Genomic DNA, 20,993 nt, shown 5'->3' with positions numbered 1-20,993 from the left:
ATAGAAGAAATATGTCCTGGAAGAAGGGTTGGAAGGCACAAAAAAAAAGTATCAGAAACTGTAGTTTACACCTTTGGGAACATAAGAGGCTAGAGGACCAATAAGTAGAAGCAGATAATAAGAAGTGCCTCAGAAGGGCTGCTGAGGGGGCTAGAGGGGTCCAAAGGCGATCACAGAACCAGAAGAGGGCTGTGTAGCACATGCAAAGCTTCAGGAAAGCTCCCAAGCAGACTGGAGAGGTCCTAAGGGGTACTAGAGGGGCAAAACAGTCTCCAGGGCACAATGAGGACCTGGGGAGGTATTCTGAGCAGACTACAGATGACCTAGCAGAGGTGAGAGGGCCAACAGAGGGGTCCCACAGGGGATTGTCACAGGTGAATTATTAAGAGAAGTCATTGTTGTGGGGGTAGCCAAAAGGTTTTATTAAAGTGTGATTAAGCAATGATTAAATGCTTAATTTAATCAAATGGTGATTAATCAATAATTAAGCAGTGGTCAAACACTCTACTACTTACTACACTTCTAATAATTAAGCTATAGCTTGTATACAGTGTGCTTTAGATCTAATATAAAATGTCACTTACCTCACTGTAGATAACAGATGCCAGGTAAGGGATCTCATGACCTCGAGGAGTAACCTTGAAAGGCATCCCTACTCAAAGGGCGATCACCACCGTGCAGCCTCCTGCCGTACAGGAAAGCTCAACGGGCCCTGGGGGGCTGCAGATATTTATAGTGTAAAGTAATTGACTTGTAGTCAAATTTCCCTTTGGCGTACATGCAGGTGTACAGCCATAGCAGTTTTAGTTTCGTCTAGTCCTAACTCAGGCTGGTACTGTTTGCTACTGGTAAGAAATCCCTTAAGTTCCTGAGAAGATGTGGCTTAGCACAATTTCTCAAGATTTGCACAACAGGGCAGTCAGGCTTATTTGCCAGTGATGCCTGAACTGAAGTACTGGTAACTCAGTCAGAGTGGGTGTTTTTGCTTTGTTGTTGTCCTTTTTGTGATAAGGCTTGTAAGGCTTCATTTTCAGTAGCACAGGCTTCAGTTGTGAAGCAGCATCAAGTTCATTCTGATGGAGGAAGGGAGAAGGTCTTGATACAGTGCATAATTCTCTTTTAACAATGCATATGAGGTCACTGGGCCTGTATAATTAAAGTCACATCCAGTAATGTTTACAAAGTTACAAACACATACATTTGATTGATTGGATACATTATTGGTAAAATTTCCATCAATAATTAAGTTTTCAAAAAGTGTTCTTACACAGACACATCCATTCCCTATATAAACTACCATAGAGTCAGTTGCTTCTTCAGGGTAGATTTCAAAATTACAGATACTTTGTTCTGAATCTAAGCAAATATCTTGGGCCTTTATAGTATTAGCTGAGACATGGACAGTCCTACCCTTTTTAGGGACCATGACAGGTTAAATATGACTTGTTGCTGTACTGTACATTTAATAGCATAAGGTCCAGTCATGAAAATTTGTGGAGATAGCCACATAACAGTTTTATTGGGGGTCTCAGAGGCAGTGAAATGCATTGTGGCGGCTAAGGTAGTATGGGGATAGGTATTAGGATAAATCTCAAGGCTAGTCTCTGTTTACCACCACTGGTCCACCACAGACACACTACCTACTCTCTCAGCAATTTGTCAGGGGTAAAGTCCATTACACGTATTGGGTGCTGCCAACAGCATAGTTCTAATTTTTGTTTCTGGCTGATTCATCATTTTAACAGTCAGAAGGGTGTTTCTGTTTGTGTAATTTAACACATCACATCTAATAGAGAAGTCTCTACCTTGTGGAATAAGAAAATGCTATCTTCCTTTACCCCCTTTCAATTTTTTGCTCCCTACTGTATTGTTTGCTAGTGATTGTTACTGTTAAATTTTGTGTCTAGTTTCCTGCTATTCCTGTACTTCCATTGATTTTAAACATGTATGATGCAGAATGTACTACAGTTACCGTACTGATTAGCACAAATAAAAGCTGTGAGGGCCTCCACCCCATGCATCAGGCTTGCCCAGGTGTAAACTAGATCTAGTTCATGCTGGCGATGATTACTCCCCTCAAGAAGAACGAACATTCCTCCGATGATCAATCTGATCTCCAAGGGAGGCATTCTGGTGTTGTCCTGGGTGTTGTTCCTGAAAGAAAAGATAATACGGGTCCCAGTGGGGAGGTTTCCAGACTGGTTACCTCTTCCAGTTAGTAGCTAGGATATATCCACCTAGCGCTACTGTGATGTTTAGCCTCACTGAGCTATAGTGGGTGAATGGTTATAGCCCTGAGGAAGCCTACTAAAAGTAAATTGTATCCCATCCCAGGTAAAAGCAAATTTTCTTTTATCCTTCTCCTACAGTGGCACCATAAAGAACATATCTTTTATATCTAGTACTGCCATCCAGGGGTGAGTGGCAGCCTGGAGGGTGGTGGTTAATGTCGCAATGTTCTGGATGGCGGCTCTAAGAGGGATGGTGTTTGCCTTTGACTTTCTATAGTCTTCTATGGTTAGGCACCACCTCCCATCTCGTTTTAACTGGCCACACCGGGGAATTATATGGGGAGTCCATTCGGGAGATAATGTGGCTTTTTCCTAGGTCAGCTATGACCTCTGCAATACCCGTCCAGGCAGCAGCTGAGATAGGATACTGAGGAACATTAGTTATTTTTGAGTCAGGCAGGGTGGGTGCAGCTCGCAGTAAGCGAACTATGCCAGTTAACTGACGCCTATGGGTAGCTGCTAATTTTGGCTCAGCTAACCAAGGACACTTCGGGCGGCCAAAAGACCAAACACTACTGTCCAGCAATTTCCAGACTTGTCCTTGTAATACATCAAAGCCTAACACTTTCTTTCCCTGAAACTACTGCTAATTGGTGTCTTGATATCCTTTTCTCCCCTAGCAATAATAAATTTACTTCAGCTACTACAGGGCACATTTTACTTTTGCCGGTAAATCCAGTTGTTTTAACCCTTCATTGACCGGGCTTACCTTAAGTTCTTTGGGCATCCAAACTTGAGATTATTGAAATTTGAGCTCCTGTGTCAATTAAACTTTTTACTAGCTGTCTTTGGGGGCTGACAGGGACATAAATGTGAGGGCCATCTGTGTTATCCCATGGATAAGCTTCAACCCTCCGGATGGGCAGCTCAGGTTGCCATGTGGGACTCACTCGTTTTCTGGCTTCAAGATTTGCAGTTCCTCCCCAAGGAGTCTAAAAGAGTTATTTGCAGGGTCTTTGGGGGCAGATGGTTGTTTCGTTTGTCCCAGATTCCCCATGACCCCTTGTTTTTGAAAAGCCTGGATCAGACTTGTCAGTTGGCCTTGTATAACTACCAGAAGCATGCCTAGCACTAACGCTTTCCGCCACAGTTCATTACACCTTTTTGGGGGGTCCACTGCCTCACCAGGGGGGTTAGGAGATTAGCAAAAACATTGGATGTTCTGGTCAATCTGTTTTACTTGCCGGATCTGTCTGCTTCAGCTCAGGTTTGCCCTGCTCGCATCAGTTTGTCCCACCCCATCTCTCAACCATGACTGACAGTGCCGCGCATCAAGCACTACCCAGGTCAGGATGCACCGAAGGTGGGGTTGGCCATCCAGACCCTCCTGAGCGTTATGTTCTACGTTTGGTCTTATTTTGTCCCTTTTTGCAATAAGGTGCGGTTTTAAAACAGCAGGGGCTTCCCTTAGAAGAGGGATAAGACGTCCGGCAAAACAACACGGCCGCTCGCAAGCGCAGTGCCCGAAGACTAGGGTTTCCGGCATGCGTGGCAAACCAACATGGCCACCCGGCAGCCCAGTGACGGAAAACTACAACTCCCGGCAAGCCTAGCGAAACAAGAGGGCCTTACGGAAACTCGGTGCCGGAAGACTACAGGTCCCGGCACGCCCCCGGAGAAAGACGGTCGTCCGGAACCTCGGTACCGGGAAACTATAGCTCCCGGAATGCCCCGCGGATACCTCCGCCCGGAAGCCGAGAGCCGGACGACTTCACCTCCCAGCAAGCCGTGGGCCGCAGCCTTCTCTGAGCATTAACCTTATAGGGACGCCGTCCTCCCCCCGCGCCCAAACGAGACCCGGAAGTCTCCGCCGAGCCCAGACCTCAGACCCGGGAACCCCAGCGCTGGCCCAGGGCTCCCCCGCGATCGGCCCCCATCCGGCTCCGACACTGCCGCAGCCGGCGAACACGCTCACCCGCTACGCGTCCGGCACCGCCCCCCGCTCTGGCACGGTCCCGGCCTAGGGCAGCCCCCACCGCACACGCTCCAGAAACTGCTTAGGGCTGCCTTTTCCTAGGGATCGTCCCTCCCCACGGTATGTCCACGACCTGACCCGGGTTGCTCCGCAGCACTGCTACGGCCCCTCGGCACCCTCCACCCCCACCCAGGCCCACTCCGGCCGCTCCCGACACCCGGGCAGCCCCGCACGCCTGGGAGCGGCCTCCGCGCTGCCCCTGCGCGCCATCTCCCCCCCCCCCCCCAGGGCCCCGAGCCACCCTCCAAGCAGGCGCTGCTCCGCTCTCCTCGAGCATCGTCCCGGTGGGATGCCCCTGCATGTGCAGGGTCTGCAGCCCTGAGCACACACCTCCGCCAGTCCCTGCTCGCCTTCTCCGTGGTTCCAGGCAGAGTCTCAATCCTGGCCAGCGATGTTCAGAGGAGGAGGAGGCTCCGTTGTCCCAGACTTCCTGCAGCACAGGCCCAGCCAGCACCCCCTCTGTGAGCAGCGTAGCGTTCCAGCCTCAGCCACAACCCCTCCCACCTGCCCCAACACCCACAGCTGTAGCCCATGGGGATTACAGGGTGTCCTGGTTTCAGCTGGGATAGAGTTAACTGTCTTCCTAGTAGCTGGTACAGTGCTATGTTTTGAGTTCAGTATGTGAAGAATGTTGATAACACTGATGTTTTCAGTTGCTGCTAGTAGAGTTTAGACTAAAGTCAAGGATTTTTCAGCTTCTCATGCCCAGCCAGCGAGAAAGCTGCAGGGGCACAAGAAGCTGGCACAGGACACAGCCAGGGCACCTGACCCAAACTGGCCAACGGGGTATTCCATACCATGTGATGTCCCATCTAGTATAGGAACTGGGGGTGGGGGCAGGGAATCGCCGCTCTGGGACTAGCTGGGTGTCGATCGGCAGGTGGTGAGCAATTGCACTGCGCATCATTTGTACATTCCAATCCTTTTATTATTGCTGTTGTAATTTTATTAGTGTTATCATTATTAGTTTCTTCTTTTCTGTTCTATTAAACCGTTCTTATCTCAACCCACGGGTTTTGCTTCTTTTCCCGATTTTCTCCCTCATCCCACTGTGTCGGGGGGGAGTGAGTGAGCAGCTGCATGGTGCTTAGTTGCTGGCTGGGGTTAAACCACAACACAGGGCCACTGCCGTTAGCCCCACTGGGGACAGCTGGGGCTACCTAGGTAGCAGAGGTGTGCTCCAGCTCCTGAGAGCAACTCGCTGAACACAAAAAGGAAAGTCCTTGGATGCACACAAAGGAGAAAGAGATAGTATTAAAGGTGACAAGAGAACAAATGGAGAGCTCTGCTGAGCAACGAAAGGAAAAAAGAAAAACACTAGGGGATGACAGGGAAACAGAGGACGCTGGGGGCACAGAAAGGTAAAGGGCACCCCAAAGGAAAGGGCCTTTCCCAAAGGCCTGGGGCACACCAAAAGGAAAACAATGACCCTGGAGCACACCAAAAAGCACCTGGAAAACTCCTGGGACAGGGGAGAAAGCTAACCGGAAAACTTTGTGGCATACTGCAAGACAAAAGCCACGGCCCAGGAGCATGCAGAAAGGCAGGCGGAGGCCTTGGAGGCAACCCAAAATGCGAACTGAGGGCTTCAGAGGGCAAACCAAGCGAGGACTCTGGGGAACACCACAAGGGCCATAAGGCATGCTGCAGGGATCAATGTGGCTGATGGGAAGCTGAGTGCAGGCACACTATGTCCCTGTGAAAACCCTATGTCTCAGCCCCACCAACACAGGCCTCAGCCCCAGGCATGCTGGGGACATCTCGGGTTGCCACAGGCAAACTCCGGAGCAGCCTGCAGACCTCACGCAGGCCTGGAGGGGCCCTGGCTACCCAATGGGAAATGCTACCAAGAGCCGAGTGTTCATGGCAACGCAAAGGAAATCCCCCACAACTGCATGAATGGCACTGGGGTTCTCTGGGAACCCCCAGGGACCTCAAAAGGGTCCAAGAGACCTAGGCACCAGCCCCCACCGCTTTGGACCCAGTGGATAACCTCTTTCTCTTGGGAACTGTCTTCTGGCACTTTCAAGTCTAAAGGGACTGCAGGAACCACAACCAAGAGTGCAGAGAATAAAGCAATTGTTTAGTATTTAATGCACATAAAAAACCACCTGGGATTAAGTCTACCGTGAGACTCAGTGCCAATACATTCCCCTCTTCTCTTGCAACACCTTAAGAGTCATTACCAGACCAGCATTCATTAGCCCAGTGGGCAAGGGTCCACTCCTGCTGCCGCCCTTGAAGCAGCACGTCACTAAGCAGCTGCCAGCCTCCCTCTGCTTTCTCCTTCAGGGATAGGATTCAGATTTTATGTTTGAGAGGAGAAATCTTGCTCTTGAATGTCTGTGCTTCTGCCCCACCCCTAAGGCTAGAGCCCTGCAAGAAACACAGCTCTTAAGTCACCCGCCACCTCAGCAGTCTAACTGAAAAGGTCGCGCTTCCACTGTATCAGACAGACCTCAGATCTGAACACACAGGTGAATGCTCAGTGTCAAAGGGAGAGGTTACTGCAGTGATCCTAACCAGGAGACTACTGTATATTGAGGAGTCAGTGGTCCATAGAACAGTTAACAGGAGAAGGCATGGGCCTGGTGCTGTGCAATGCTGCAAATAGAGCTTGGTCTTCAAGCCTGTATTGTGATGCATAGATCCATTGTTCACAGGATAACCTCAGCCTGCTAATCATAACAAAGGACCCTGTAGACAGCTCCTGCTACTGGCAATTACATGTCCTTGTCTCTATCACAAAGTGAAGCAACAGGTTCTCAAGTGAACATCCTTTTGTTTGACAGCAGAAATGATGAATGGTATTATTTTGTTCTAAGAAAAATCCTGGAAGAGCTCAAAAGATCAAGTTGTCAGTGGAACCTCTCCACAGGCGGGAATTGCACCACATGCCGTGCCCTGATCGGAGGTCCTTGTGACCTCATGACTCAGGGTTCCCAGCGTCTGAAGGACGTAAGATTATCTATACAAGCCTCTTCTTCCTTCTGGTGTTAGCTTCAATAAATGGAATTTTAATCAATACATTACATGGGTTTCTTTGTGATCCCTGTAAGAAAGGCACTCAGACTATGTCCAGTGCACTACAGTTTCAAACCCCGAAGAAGGGTTGCCAGTGTACTGTTTAGAGCTTAGAGTTTATTATCTAAGTAGTTAGACCTTTCCATTTAACAGTAAGTCATCAACCCTGAACCCCAGAGTGGTAAACGGTAAACCTTGGAACCCAAATGGTCATTGGGGATTTGAAGTCTACAGATGAGGTTAGATTTTAAATCCTGTGCCCTGATCAGTAAATGAGGAAACTGCAAACCCTGACTGGTAAATAAGTCCAATGAAATAAAGTAATGAACCACGGCTCCTGAGTGAGAAACCCTCAAGAACAAACTCCAAACAATAAACCATAAGTGAAAAATACTGAACCTTCAGTTTTTAACACAGCTGAAAGCACAATGAGTAGAACCCATTTACAGATCCAAAGCTACATCACTAATTCAATACTGAGGCACTTTCAACACCTGCTGCAAGGTCCTGGGCTCCCTTTCCCACCAGATCTGTCTGCATTCCTCATCTTTAACCGCAGAGGGGTCTTATTCTCACCCTGATGCCCTGGGGGCCTAGCCAGTGCTCCCCTCCCTTACCTTGATCCACCTCTAGCACATACCCCTGCATACATCTTGGTGTTCTGATTTTGGCCGGCACTCAAGCTTACCAACTTCCTGGCACCCTCTCTCTCTCAAAGTCATTGATCCCCCCGCTGGTCCCCTGCCCTGGTAAGCCAGGTCAGATGTCTTTCTTCCACTCAGAAATGACTGTCCAGTGTTATGTGGCCAACTCATCTGTGAGAACACATACATGGAAGGCACATCACAAAACACCCTGCTGTACAAAAAAGGACTGCTGAAATGTTGCATCTCACTAAGAGTGTCACTGAAACTTTTCTAATGCGACAATGGTTTTATAGAGATACTACGTATAACACGTTAAACAAAAGGGACAGCCATCCCGACAGAGCACTTGGAACAAAAAGTGTCCTCCTCATGCCAAACTGTGTCAGCATTAGCAGCTTACTCCCCCACCTTTCTCTGCACTCCTATAGCAGCATTAGGTGGCTCAGTAGAGGTTATTTTTGTACACACGCATCAGGACATTCAAAACTGCTGTACTTGTCAGGATACCATTAACTTACAAACACTGTTGTGTGCACATATGCTGGATTGCTAAGCATACAGAGAAAACTCCCAGATGCTCTGAAAGCAGCAAGGTAGGGACAGACCTGCCACCAGGCACCATACATTCATTCTGTGTTTTATTTGTTTGAAAAAGGCGCTCACAAGTGTTAACTCATTGTTTTGAACCACTTCCTAAAAGGAAAGAAATTATTAAAAATTTTTATGCTAATTATGCTTTGAAGAATGAAACTGATGGAGAAATGCATAGAAGAATTCAACTTGGGAAGAATTAATACTTAGTCAAGACAAATATCATTACAAAATGAACATCAGAAAATAATTTTTAAGTGCTCCTTTCCTTTTCTCCTCCCTGGATTCAAAGCTTCTCATTACAACCACAAGGTTTAATACTCCTGAGTCTATTAGTGTTACTGATTTGTCATTGATTTGTTATTAGTTAGAATTAATCATATTTAGTTTTAATATTTTAGCAAAATCATATGTATGTTGTATTTTATATATTTAACCACCAACCAGTGTCTGCTGTGAAATCCCCTGTATAGCCCCGTATCAAGGCCGGAGAAATTGGCTAAAATCATCTAGTAGGAACATTTAGAACATAGATAACAAGATAAAGAAATACCTGACATCGGGGTGGTGTAAGAGTTGTCAGTACGTTAGCTGACAACGGCCTGTTTGGAACGCAGCGGCCGATCCCCAAGGATAGAATGTGCAGTACAAGGCTCCTGGAAGGTCCCTGGCTAGAGCCGTTAGAGATAACCACATAGCTACTGTCAAAAAGGATGGATTGCACCTGTTGCCATAACATCAATGAAGAAATCATGAACTCTAGACGAACTTTGCTTCATTATAATACCAAAACACACCTCCTGGTCAAAAGCTACCCGCCTCCAAGACTTACCACGCCTCGGAGAGACCTTCACTGCGCCTGTGTAAAGGACATTTACATATGCTAATGATTTCCCAGAAGTCTAATGAATATGTATAACTTTTCTCAGAAATCTAATGAATATGTATCAATAAGTCTTAATATAAGGTGTATTGTTTTGGTGACAGGTGTGCGTGGTTTGTGAGAGGACTCGCCCGCGCACCCGGCCGTCAATAAAGTGGTGTCTGCTTATCTACACTAAATTGGTGTTGATAAGTTCTTCATTCCGAGCTTTTCGGTAACATTTGGGAATGTATTCCTAGAAGGTCCATAACTGGCTGGGGGGCAGCATCAAGGTAAAAGAAAAGTTAGATGTTAAAATGTATATACTTCTTTGAATTTTGAAGCAGTGGCATTTATATGTTGGTTTATCAAATTGACACAACACATGATGACAAAAACTTGAATAAAAAAAGCTTACTTCCCTGTTGAATAAGGCAGAAGACAGAAAATGACCTTCAGTTTAAGGCAGTAATCAAGCTTTCTTTTAAAAAAATAAAAGTACTAGCTGTTACTTTCTTCATCCCCAGCCTTAGCCCCTAGCCTTTATGACGCTCACCTATTACTATTAAGAGGTGTTTGGCTCTCCTAACTGCAATAATATGAGTATTTGTAATTAGAAAAAAAAAATATATATATATTTCTTTCTAAAATCTTGCCTACAGAAACTCTTCATAATGAAACAAAGAACCCCCAGTATATGAAGGGATTGAAAGCAGCCCTGCAGAGAAGGACTTGGGGGTACCGGTGGATGAAAAACTGGACATGAGCTGGCAACGGGCACTCGCAGCCCCGAAAGCCAACCGTATCCTGGGCTGCATCAAAAGCGGCATGGGCAGCAGGTTGAGGGAGGGGATTCTACCCCTCTACTCCACTCTGGTGAGACCCCACCGCCAGTACTGCATCCAGCTCTGGAATCCTCAACACAGGAAAGACATTGACCTGTGTCCTGTTTTCAGCTGGGAGAGTTAATTGTCTTCCTAGTAGCTGGTACAGTGTTATGTTTTAGGTTCAGTATGAGAAGAATGTTGATAACACACTGATGTTTTCAGTTGCTGCTAAGTAGTGTTTAGACTAAGTCAAGGATTTTCCAGCTTCTCATGCCCAGCCAGCAAGAAGGCTGGAGGGGCACAAGAAGTTGGCACAGGACACAGTCAGCGCAGCTGACCCAAACTGGCCAAAGGGGTATTCCATACCACGTGACATCACACCCAGTATATAAACTGGGGGGAGTGGGACTGGGGGGAATCACTGCTTGGGAACTAACTGGGCATCAGTCAGCAAGTGGTGAGCAATTGCATTGTGCATCACTTGTATATTCCAATCCTTTTATTATTATTATTATTGTCATTTTATTATTGTTATCATTATCATTATTAGTTTCTTCCTTTCTGTTCTATTCAACTGTTCTTATCTCAACCTGCGAGTTTTACTTTTTTTTTTTCTTTTTCTGATTTTTCTCCCCCATCCCACTGGCTGGGCGGGGAGTAAGTGAGCGGCTGCATGGTGCTTAGTTGCTGGCTGGGGTTAAACCACAAAAACCTGTTGGAGTGGGTCCAGAGGAGGGCCACAAAAACGATCAGAGGGAGGAGCACCTCTCCTGTGAGGAAAGGCTGAGAGAGTTGGGGTTGTTCAGCCTGGAGAAGAGAAGGCTCCGGGGAGACCTTATTGCAGCCTTTCAGTACTTAAAGGGGGCTTAAAAAAAAGATGGGGACAAACTCTTTAGTAGGGCCTGTTATGATGGGACAAGGGTAATGGTCTTACAGTAAAAGAGGGCAGGTTCAGACTAGACGTAAGGAAGAAATTTTTTACGATGAGGGTGGTGAAACACTGGACCAGGTTGCCCAGAGAGGTGGTAGATGCCCTATCCCTGGAAATACTCAAGGTCAGGTTGGACGGAGCTCTGAGCAACCTGATCTAGTTGAAGATGTCCCTGCTCATTGCAGGGGGGTTGGACTATATGACCTGTAAAGGCCCCTTCCAACCCAAACTATTCTATGACTGTTGACAGCAGACCAAACAGTCAAGAGCCACCAAACGATGCTGATATGTTTTCAAGAGGCGTCACCCGAGTCCTTCAGCATTTGAAGAACACAAATTGTTTTCGTCCTTCCCCAGCCATGCTGGGGATTTGTCAGTGAAAATAGTGGGATGAAAATTTACTGCCTATACCTAATTTTTTTTTTTTTTTTTTAAATAGTGTTTCCATACAATACCTTGTACAGTGATGTTCTGTGTCACAGTTAGGACTTCCATATACCGTAGCACTACCAAAGCTTCTAAGCACAACCAGGACTCTATACAGAGCTGTTATCTCTTCAAGAGGTGTCCCCTTCATAGACTACTATCTGCAAAATACAGTAAAACAGTTTGTTTTGAAGCCTTCTCCCCACCCCCCGCCTTCCTCTTTAACTATGCTGCACTCCTACTGCAGGAGGACTTGTAGCACCACTGTGAGCAATATTAGCTCCTCCATTTGGAAGTCTTACAAGGCCCTAAAGCACCATAGCTGGCTTGAAGAAGACAAATGGAAATACCAAACTTTGAGTTACTACATCAATTTACTATAAATTGCTGAGAACACAAACTTTAAAAACACAAATATCATCTATGAATGTGAAACAATGCAGAACTTCAAATAAAAATCTGATTTACAAGAAAAAAAAAATCCTGGTCTTTTTACTAATTTTCACCTGGTAGCAAATCTTTTATCATTCTATGCCAAGCTATGGTTATGTATATATGCAGTTCAACATGGAGAAAAGCTTCTGTGAATGCTCTCATGTTTTCTCCACTGTAAGCACACACTTAATGCACAGGCTACTAGATCTCAGTGCAAGATGAAAAAAATTAAAGAAAAATCAAAGTTTTAATTCCTTTCTTTTCCATTTTCTAGGATTAAAATTCATATCTTTCAGCTAAAACTCAAGTCTCTCAATACAATTTTTCTTCACAAAAACTGGACTTAAAATTATTTAGCCTCGCCCATGTATAGTAAGTACAGGCGTATATAGTTCACCACACAGCAATTCTGCCTGAAACAGAACTAGTTATTAGTTTACCCATCGCAAATGTTTTAATCTTCCAGCAGAAGGAATTCAGAGAAATCCAAGGTAAATTCTTAAGTGCTATGGATGCAATTCATACCCTAAAATGACAGCAGCACTATTTTCACTTTCTAACAGGTTAGGTGGTATACAAGCCTTATGCAGGCTTGTCCTCCTCTACCCCAGAATGGATTCCATCCTTCAGGATAAGCTTTCATTACAGGACAGCTAGAACATCTGGCAACACATCACAGGAAGTTGTAGCAAATGTGGTATGATCATATAGTGTTTCATGTCTGGAGTAATTTAAAAGCAGGGGGGATGGGGGGGATGACACCATCTGCAATCATAGTTTTGTTTAACTCGCACACTCTTTTTTCCAGTTTTGTCCTTCAAACGGCACTTAGAAACCTAGCTAAGGCTTAGATGCTCACCCTTCAGAAACTGTGTGGGAATTCAGCAGTCAATTTTCCATTATGCTTCCAAATACACAGAGATAGCCAGGTCTGTTCACGTATCCTCACTGCTGCCAGAAGGCAGACTCTGCAGCTTGGCTAGTACTCCTTAAAACAAGAACCTCAAAGTGTGGAGTTTACACGGTGCCTCACAGAGCATTCTTGGCTCTTCTGGCTGTTGCCAACTGACAGCAGGAATGAACCATAAAAAGCAGTGTCAGAAAATAAAAGTTATAAACTTCTAGGTATAAGTCATGCTCTTTATGTTACGCTCCAAAGATATGCATTCCAGCATTTTGTCTCCAGGCACCCTGAACTAGAAAACAAAACAGCTTTCTACTCCTTGCCATCTCAGGGAGGAATTGGGAAGGAGGAAGAAAAACACACACACAAATGGGGGGGAGAACCCACACCCAAACCAACCCAAAAAACAACCAAGAGCCTTAGTCTCAGATTCCTACAGGAAAGCAAAGGAACCCAAACTGCATAACTAGACATGATGTTTTTCATACTCAAGACTAGACCTACTGTTACAAGGTCACTTAAGCTTTATTAACAGACATATTTCCAAGTAAGAACATCCAAGCTGGTTTTGTTTCTAAAGGTGGCAGCATACGGACAGCAGCATCTCAAGCTTATTAGCTCTGCCATCTCTGAGAAAGCCAAACAGCTCAGTTACACAAGTATGACAGAAGCTGCTCTCTCTAAACTTGAGAAATGATCAGAAGTCTCTAAAGCCTGCACAAAAGAACTCTGAGCATAATTCTTTCATGTCCTACCCCTTGGCTATGCCAGTCCTCAAAAGCAATCATAAACTACCACCATCCTAGAGGAAAAGTGCAGAATCCCTGTCACCTCCTGTCCTGCCAGCCATTGCAGTCAGGTAGCCAGCCTTTCAAGTCCCTGAACAGATGGCACGCATTAGAGCAACTTTCCTTCTCCTCTCTCAGAATTGCAATAGCCCCCATTAGAAAAGGCACAAAAAAGTAGCCCTAACAAAAACAACTCTGGAAGACCTTTCTTTCTGTCCAGCATTCCTGCTTCAGAAAAGGAAGCATGTTCCCTGCTTCTGAGCATTTGTCTCCTTCAGATAAAAGAGATTCTAAAACCCAACTTGCAAGAATACCATGTGGTTTGACATTTCTAATGGAACCTATATGCATTTATGTCCTGACAAATTCTGTTTAAGTAAAAGAACAACCCCTGGTAGATCAAGAAACACAATAACAAAACGGCAAAATGTGTAGCTAGCTAATTGGAGGAGGCATTCAGTTTTGAATTATCTCTTCCAGCCTACTTTACTCATTCTGGGTAGAGCCAGTTTTGTTCTCTTCTGGAGCTGATTTCTGTTTAAAAAAAGATTTATTATTTTTTATAGGTATTTTATAAACCCATCCACCTTCTTTGATGATGGGCAAAACCTTAGCTGTGCTGACAAAGTTCCATTATCACAGCTTGACCATCTGAACGACTTTGATGCAAGACAAAGCACCCATGCAATGGGGAAATAAATGGTTATTACAACTCCCACTATCACCTCCATCCCATCACATCAATCAAATGGATTCCAAATCCATTGCACCGAAGTCTGTTGAATTACCAGTCCCAGGGGCACAGGACACAGCCAATGCAGGATCCTCTTGGAAAAAGTCTGGATCTTGAGGCCACGGAACTGGGGGAGACTGTTCAACGACACCCTCAGTGACAGCAACTTTAGCTGGCAACACCTGTACCGTGAAAGAGGAAGAAAGTCGTATGGTAAGAAAGTGCAAGTCTGATGACAGGGAACAATTCTGGGGCAGATCCTCCTCAGCAAGCAAAGGCTTTGTCACTGAAGATACCGTCTGAGGGCAGAGATGCTATTGTAAAGGAGACAGAGGTAGGCTTTAGTGACACGCAACGTGATTAGCAGCAATATGACTACCTCAGATTATGACTTGTCAGCCCAGCCCAGAAAAGAGGAACTGAGGAGGAGTTTGGGCAGACTTTTTGGAAATGCTAGGGAAGTTATATTAGTCTTTATTTGTGTGGATACAAATGGGTGGGAAAAAAGGGGAGAGTTTCTGGAAAGAAAGCTTAGTCCATTAAAAAAAAAAAACCAAAACAAAACAAACAAAAAAAAACCTCAAAAAACTGTCAGGGAGGCCTTAGCCTTCAATTTCATATTTTGGCTAAGGCCTGCCTGACAGGTTTGTTTTCTTTGTGTGGGGTTTTTTATGCTCTCACTACCAAACAGAGGACCAGAAATGCAGAGTGACCATGCATGGCTGGAAAAAATGGTGCAAGGAAGAGGGATTCAGAATCAGTAGGAACTACAGGAATCTTTAAAAACAGAAGGATGCTATTCAGGAGGTATGCCCTTCATCATAAGGCACATGCAATCAAGATACTCACATTTACAATTAAAAAAAAAAAAAAAAAGGCACAGCTGTTAAAAAGCACATGATTGGAGTGTTACACACAAACCTCTGTATTTTCCTAAGTAAAGCATAGAACAGCATTCATCAAAACACAAGCACAGTTCAACATCCTTGCAAGAGCAACAAAATCCAGATAGCTACTACAATGGGGCAGAGTTTCAAAAAGGGAGTTAACAAACTTCTTTATTTTTAAATAAAGAGAAAGTAGTGGTGCAGCTAGAAAAGTAAAAATATTTTCTAGTGACAGGAAAGCTATTTAAAGACCTCATATCAACAATCATGCTTTATTGTCTATTAGGAAAGTCTAAGAACCAATCCAGAATAACTATTCTGACAAAGGGGAAGGATGACATCCCTCAAAAAGTGGACAATATGCTGAAATGCAGAAAATAGACATGGTTGCAAACTGTCATATTAAAACACAGTATGGCAGGCCAGAAATATGGCTTGGGGAAAACAACTTGCAGACAGGAAGAGAACCAATGACTCCTTTCTCAGCCCCATCAGGGACTGGGAGACTATCAGAGAGTTAATAAGGCCAACCGATAGTCAAAACAGAAGGAGGGCACAAAAAGTGACTTTTGCACCCGTTTTGTTTCAGACAAGCTTGGAAAAGTTTTTGTGCCAAAAATTTCCTTTACAACAGTGGCATTACAGAGCCTTTTAAACTGACATGTCTGTAGGATAGATTACAGAACGAATTAAGCCATCAAAATGAATAACAACAAGTCATTAGACCATATGGTATCCCTTCAAATGCTCGACTTGAGGATGAAATAATAAGCATAATAGCTGTAGTATTCTACCTTGGTACCAGGGGACTGGACGGTACCATACAGAAGATGAATTTTTATAAAGGTTTCAGGAAGCTTCAGGTTTATAAATCCTATGTCCATTCCAGGCATGCTAGTAATAGCCTCCTAGTAGAAGCTAGCTAGAAGAATTAGTGGATACATGAATAAGTACTAATGTAGATAAAACATCAGCACGGTTTTTGTAAAGAAAACTCATGAGTGACAAATCCTTTAGAATTATTTGGGACGATCCATGAGCACGTGAACACGAGACATTCACCCGATGGCAAATGGTATTTGGATTCCCAGAAACTGTTCCGGACAGACCCTCGCCAAAGGCTCTTCAGCGGTGTGGCGTGGGACAACAGGAACAGTTCTCCTGCTGCCACGACCCGGGCTGGACAGACCAGGGAGGAGTGGTGTCGAGTTTGCAATTCCCTCGAGCTAAATTAAGGTGAAGCGACACCAAATGATCAGTTCAACTCTTTATTGATGGCAGAAGCAGCCCAAACGTGGGACGTGTCACGGCAGCTGGCGGGGTCTCTCACAACAGGAATGGGCACGGGACTGCCTCAGTGACCCGCGATAACCATCCACATCGGTTCAAGCAAGACAGTGAGGGGAGCCCTTCCGCTGGGTCAGGGAGTCAGAGCGAGCCCCTTGCCTTCTAGGATCCCTCTCCGAGAGGAGTCCGGGGGCGGCTGGATCCCCTCCTACTCCCAGACTTGGTCAGCGGTTGGTGTCTAAAGGGAGGAGGCATGGGAATTATGGGAAAAGAGAGAGAAAGAGGAAAAGAGAAGAGAAAGGTTTCACCGCTCCTGGCTCCAGCGTTGCTCCGGCCAGCCCAAAGGCCCGCTTCCGGCGGGCGCGCGCGCCTGAGGCTTCCGTTCGCGCTCTTTTATCACGTCCCGGCCCCTCCTTCGGGCGGGCGCTCGCACTCATGAGGCTGATGAGGTGCCACGCGCGGTCTGTGCTTTCGGAACCCTCGGGAAATGGGTCGGTGGGCCTGGGGTCGTTTGGAGAGCCGCTCCTCCCGGCCTGCAGGCGTGACCCTTGTTTGTCCTCCGGCCGCAGAGGCGGAGCCGCCCCGCGCCGCCCTGCCCCGCCCTTCGGAGCGCGGAGCCCCGCGGCGCGGCTCGGCCCGGCCCGGCCCGGCCGCCTCTTGCCGGTGTCCCGGGCTGGCCGGTGCCGATCCGCTTGTCGCCTGTGGTTCGTCGGTACGCAGACCTTGCCCCGCCTCAGCGTTTGAGACGTTAACTCTTTCGGTCCCTCACCCCCGGCAGGGAAGCAACTCGTTAAAAGGCTGAAAGAACTGCAATAAACGGTCACGTCATGGTCGGGCAAAAACTGCCAGCAGGCTCGTGCGGAGATCTCTGTCTAGCCCTGGGAAACCATCCTTACAAAGGATTGGAAAAAGTCAGGCGAACAGCGAGGTGACAGGGGTTTCTAACAATGTCCTTCTTCCGTGTAGGTAAAAAAAAAAAAAAAATCCCTCCGTAGAGTTGCTGCAGGGGCTAATAACACTGTGGGAACAGACAGTAAAGCTGCAGATGCATTTCAGTGTGGATAACGGAAAAAAACTCAAACGGGCACAGGGGATGGGGGTTCCAAGTTTGAACTTTATACACTGTATGATGGTCTCCGAGAGAACTGTTATGATCCAGAAAAGGTCTTGATAATTAATAGGTTTAAAAGCTCATTGCTCAAAAGCCAGATAGAAGGTTTGGAAGTACTTGGAAAAGAAGTGAAAATGTAGGAGGAAAAAAAAAAATTTACATCACTATTAATCCACATTGTTCCTCTGTCTTGAATAGGGTGTATGGTGCAGGCCTCTACCTCTCAGAAACAAGAAAACGGTATGACAAAAGCTACGTAAAAGGATGAGATGAGATACAGATCACCTGCTGTACAAAACAGACTCTGCTTCCTCAACCAGAAAGAGAACAAACTGGGAAAGGAGCAACAGAGTTCTGTAGCTATCATGGAAGTGAAATTATTCACCATCTTCTTTAACAGAAGTCTTAAGAGGCATCAGATGAAGTTGTGAAGTAGCAAGTTTAAACACACACACCCACACACACCCACACACACACCCCCTCCCTTCATGCAGCACCTGAGTATGCTAAAATTCACTTTTCCATCAGATGTTGTGGATCCTAAAATTTTGTATAGCTTAATAAATCACTTCGACAAAGTTAGATTAAAGTGCAAAGACACGGGCTCTAACGCATGAAAGTTGTCGCCCACAGGTCACAATCACCAGAAGAATATTCCAGGGCTACCTCAGACAATGGGCCAGAGACTGAACTTCTTTTCCTTGAGTATGACAGTTCCTTTAACAAAGGTCAACAATGTTTCTTTGCTTATTAACCACTGTATTTTAATATAGGCATGCTTTTTAAAAAAAGATCATCTTGTGTTCACTTTATGACCCCAGAGATCTCTGGCATATTACAACCACAGTTACAACACCTAACGTGGCCTGGTTTTGTCCACAAAAGGCCCTCCTTGTCCTTGAGGAAAAACGGGACATGTATGGACACCTTCTGCCATTAAATTCAATGCCTCACAGCTGCTTTCCAGTTCATTTGAATGCACCTGGAGTTTCTTATAACTCCCAAGCTTATTTACACAAACAGATGTTAAGAATCATGGTTGAGACGTTTAATCACAAGTATCGAGATCAGAATGCTGCTGCTGTACATTTCCTTCAACTTTGCGTCAGATTTCCAACTATGTGTAAAGATATTTTGAAGTCCAGTTCTCTAGCTAATTAGGCAGAAACCTCTTAGTGTTCTAAGAACCACTGTTGACATTTTGTTCTGGGAAATTTGTAATAAGATTTCCTCATTGAGTCTGTCCATTTCCTTATGCTCCAGTGTTCTTTCGGGTATTCCAAAATGTAGTCAAAATTGTTAAAAGTGGTAAAACTAAACTCATTCACTCCAGAGCATTCATTTTTCACGACTTTATCACACTTCTTTGACTGATGTTTAGGTTTTACTAAGGTGTGTCTACATAATTTTGAGGGTTCCCCAAGGCTGCTGTGACTAGAATTGCTGTATATGCAGACAAACCTGGAAGCATAGCTCCAGTTCACACTCTCAGCCCACAGAATGCCACATGTCAGAAGGCACCAGGCAGCTCAGGGACTTAGCACACAGCTGGGCATATTCAGGTGCCAGATAACCTGAGGGCTCCTGGCAGCTGTGCAGTCAAAGGACTGCAGCAATTGGGATAAACACGTGAGATGTTCATTATATAACATTTCAAAAGCTTCTCAAGCCACCCCCAACTTAACTTGTCAGATTTAAGAAGAGCCACGGCCAGATAACAAGTAATGCTCAGTCCGCTTAAAAGTTTTAACTGCACCTTCAGAAGAGGCTGAAGGCATTCACCACCTTTTAAAGATCAAGTCCAACTTCTGTCTCCCTGTCCCTCCAACTCTGATGGTCACAAGTCTATTTGTGATCAACAGTTTAATTGTTACAGGGGAAGCCCACTACCAGAGTAGTTGGGACAAGAGAATTCAGGTCATATGACTCAGGTCAACCTTACAGAGCACACTGGATAGCAGAACTTTGAACTATTAATATTTTTACTGGTAGTGTCAATGTGTATTATCATTTCTGTTTGGAGATACAAAAAAGTAGCATGAAAAGCTCACAAAACAAAAAGATAAGCCTATATGCTTATTGAAAAAAAAAAAAAAGTTCCAGAAGCACACTTTAATAATGCTTTTTGTAGTTAAGGAAGTGAAACGTCCATGTTGAAAATACTCTGCCTAACCACCCATCATTTTCATTATGGCAGTGCCAAAGAATGATCAGAAATTGAAGCCCACAAAGTGCTAGATACTATGTATAAGCATCAGCCTCTGTTAAGAGGAGAGAGTTTCATTAATCAAGTCAAGACCATAAATCATTAATAAAGTCTATCAGTGAAGGCTGGATTTTTGAAAACAAAGTCACTTTGATTATAGCAGAACAACTTAACTATTTAAAAAGTTCTTCTTCTTTAGCTATAGCTCATATTTCATCCTAGAGTCTCAATGCACTTTAAAACATGTAACCTTCCTTCTAGGTCTAACTAGTACTTATCAGGGCTACATTCAGATAATGTACACAGGTAAAAACATAGAATGTTTAGCTCAAGAATCACACAGCCAAGCCCTCTTCATAAATCTATTATCTCCACTCATAACTCTTGAGAATTCTATAGTCTACTGGGCCACAAATAGAGAAATTTGGAAGGGAACAGCCACTTACACCAAAAAGTCAACAAATACCCTAGCCCTAGTTAACAGTTTGCTTTAGAAAGGGCCGAAGATATTCTCCATGAGCCAGTCTTCAACCATGCCGCCCAGCTTTAGTCAAGCTTGACAATGGTGAAGGTGTGCTTGGGGGCAGCTCCTCTAAGGGCATCTACTGCAGCTCAGATCACCTTCAGTCCCCAGCTACCAGTTTAGAGTCTACAACGTTATTTTTCTTGGGGTTACTTGAGGTCTTGCTCAGGTGCACAAAATCAGTCCCTGCAGTCCAGACTTGTACCAGTGAAAGCCCCAGAGGAAAAAAAGGCCCATGATCACACAGCTCTTCAGTCCAAAGTCTCTGCCTACAGCTCTCAATTCTTCTTGTTAAGTCTCATCTCTTCAGTCAGCCAGGGCCCATGACCTACTTGGCAAGAGCAATTCACAGTCGCAGCAGAAATAGCTTTAACAGTTGCATTTCACCAGTTTTATATGGATTCGCCAGTAGCATTTCCAGAACACAAAAGGACACAATGCAACAGGCCACACGCATATCACAGGGGATACTGGGCTCTTTAAGCATGGCCGAGCTAGTTTTTATCTCCTTATTTCTAAGGGGGAAGAAAAATGAAGAATCAGTT

The 20,993-nt window shown here is 45.2% G+C and overlaps 1 long non-coding RNA gene across 1 annotated transcript in view; it reads right to left on the bottom strand.

The window, feature by feature from the left end:
• The window catches only part of LOC115333960, a 36,431-nt gene extending 18,945 nt beyond the window's left edge, over window positions 1-17,486 (bottom strand). The window contains exons 1-3 of the long non-coding RNA XR_005931095.1: window positions 16,917-17,486; window positions 11,604-14,616; window positions 585-2,154 (exon numbers count right to left, since the gene is read on the bottom strand). This is a non-coding gene — a long non-coding RNA (uncharacterized LOC115333960). The remainder of the gene's footprint in view (window positions 1-584; window positions 2,155-11,603; window positions 14,617-16,916) is intronic.
• Window positions 17,487-20,993: the final 3,507 nt, after the last annotated feature.

The sequence above is a fragment of the Aquila chrysaetos genome, chromosome 22 (assembly GCF_900496995.4).
Source record: "Aquila chrysaetos chrysaetos chromosome 22, bAquChr1.4, whole genome shotgun sequence".
In the NCBI taxonomy this organism is placed as follows: Eukaryota; Metazoa; Chordata; class Aves; order Accipitriformes; family Accipitridae; genus Aquila; species Aquila chrysaetos.
Note: the sequence above shows the minus strand (reverse complement) of the source record. Positions and strands in the feature narration are given on the sequence as shown.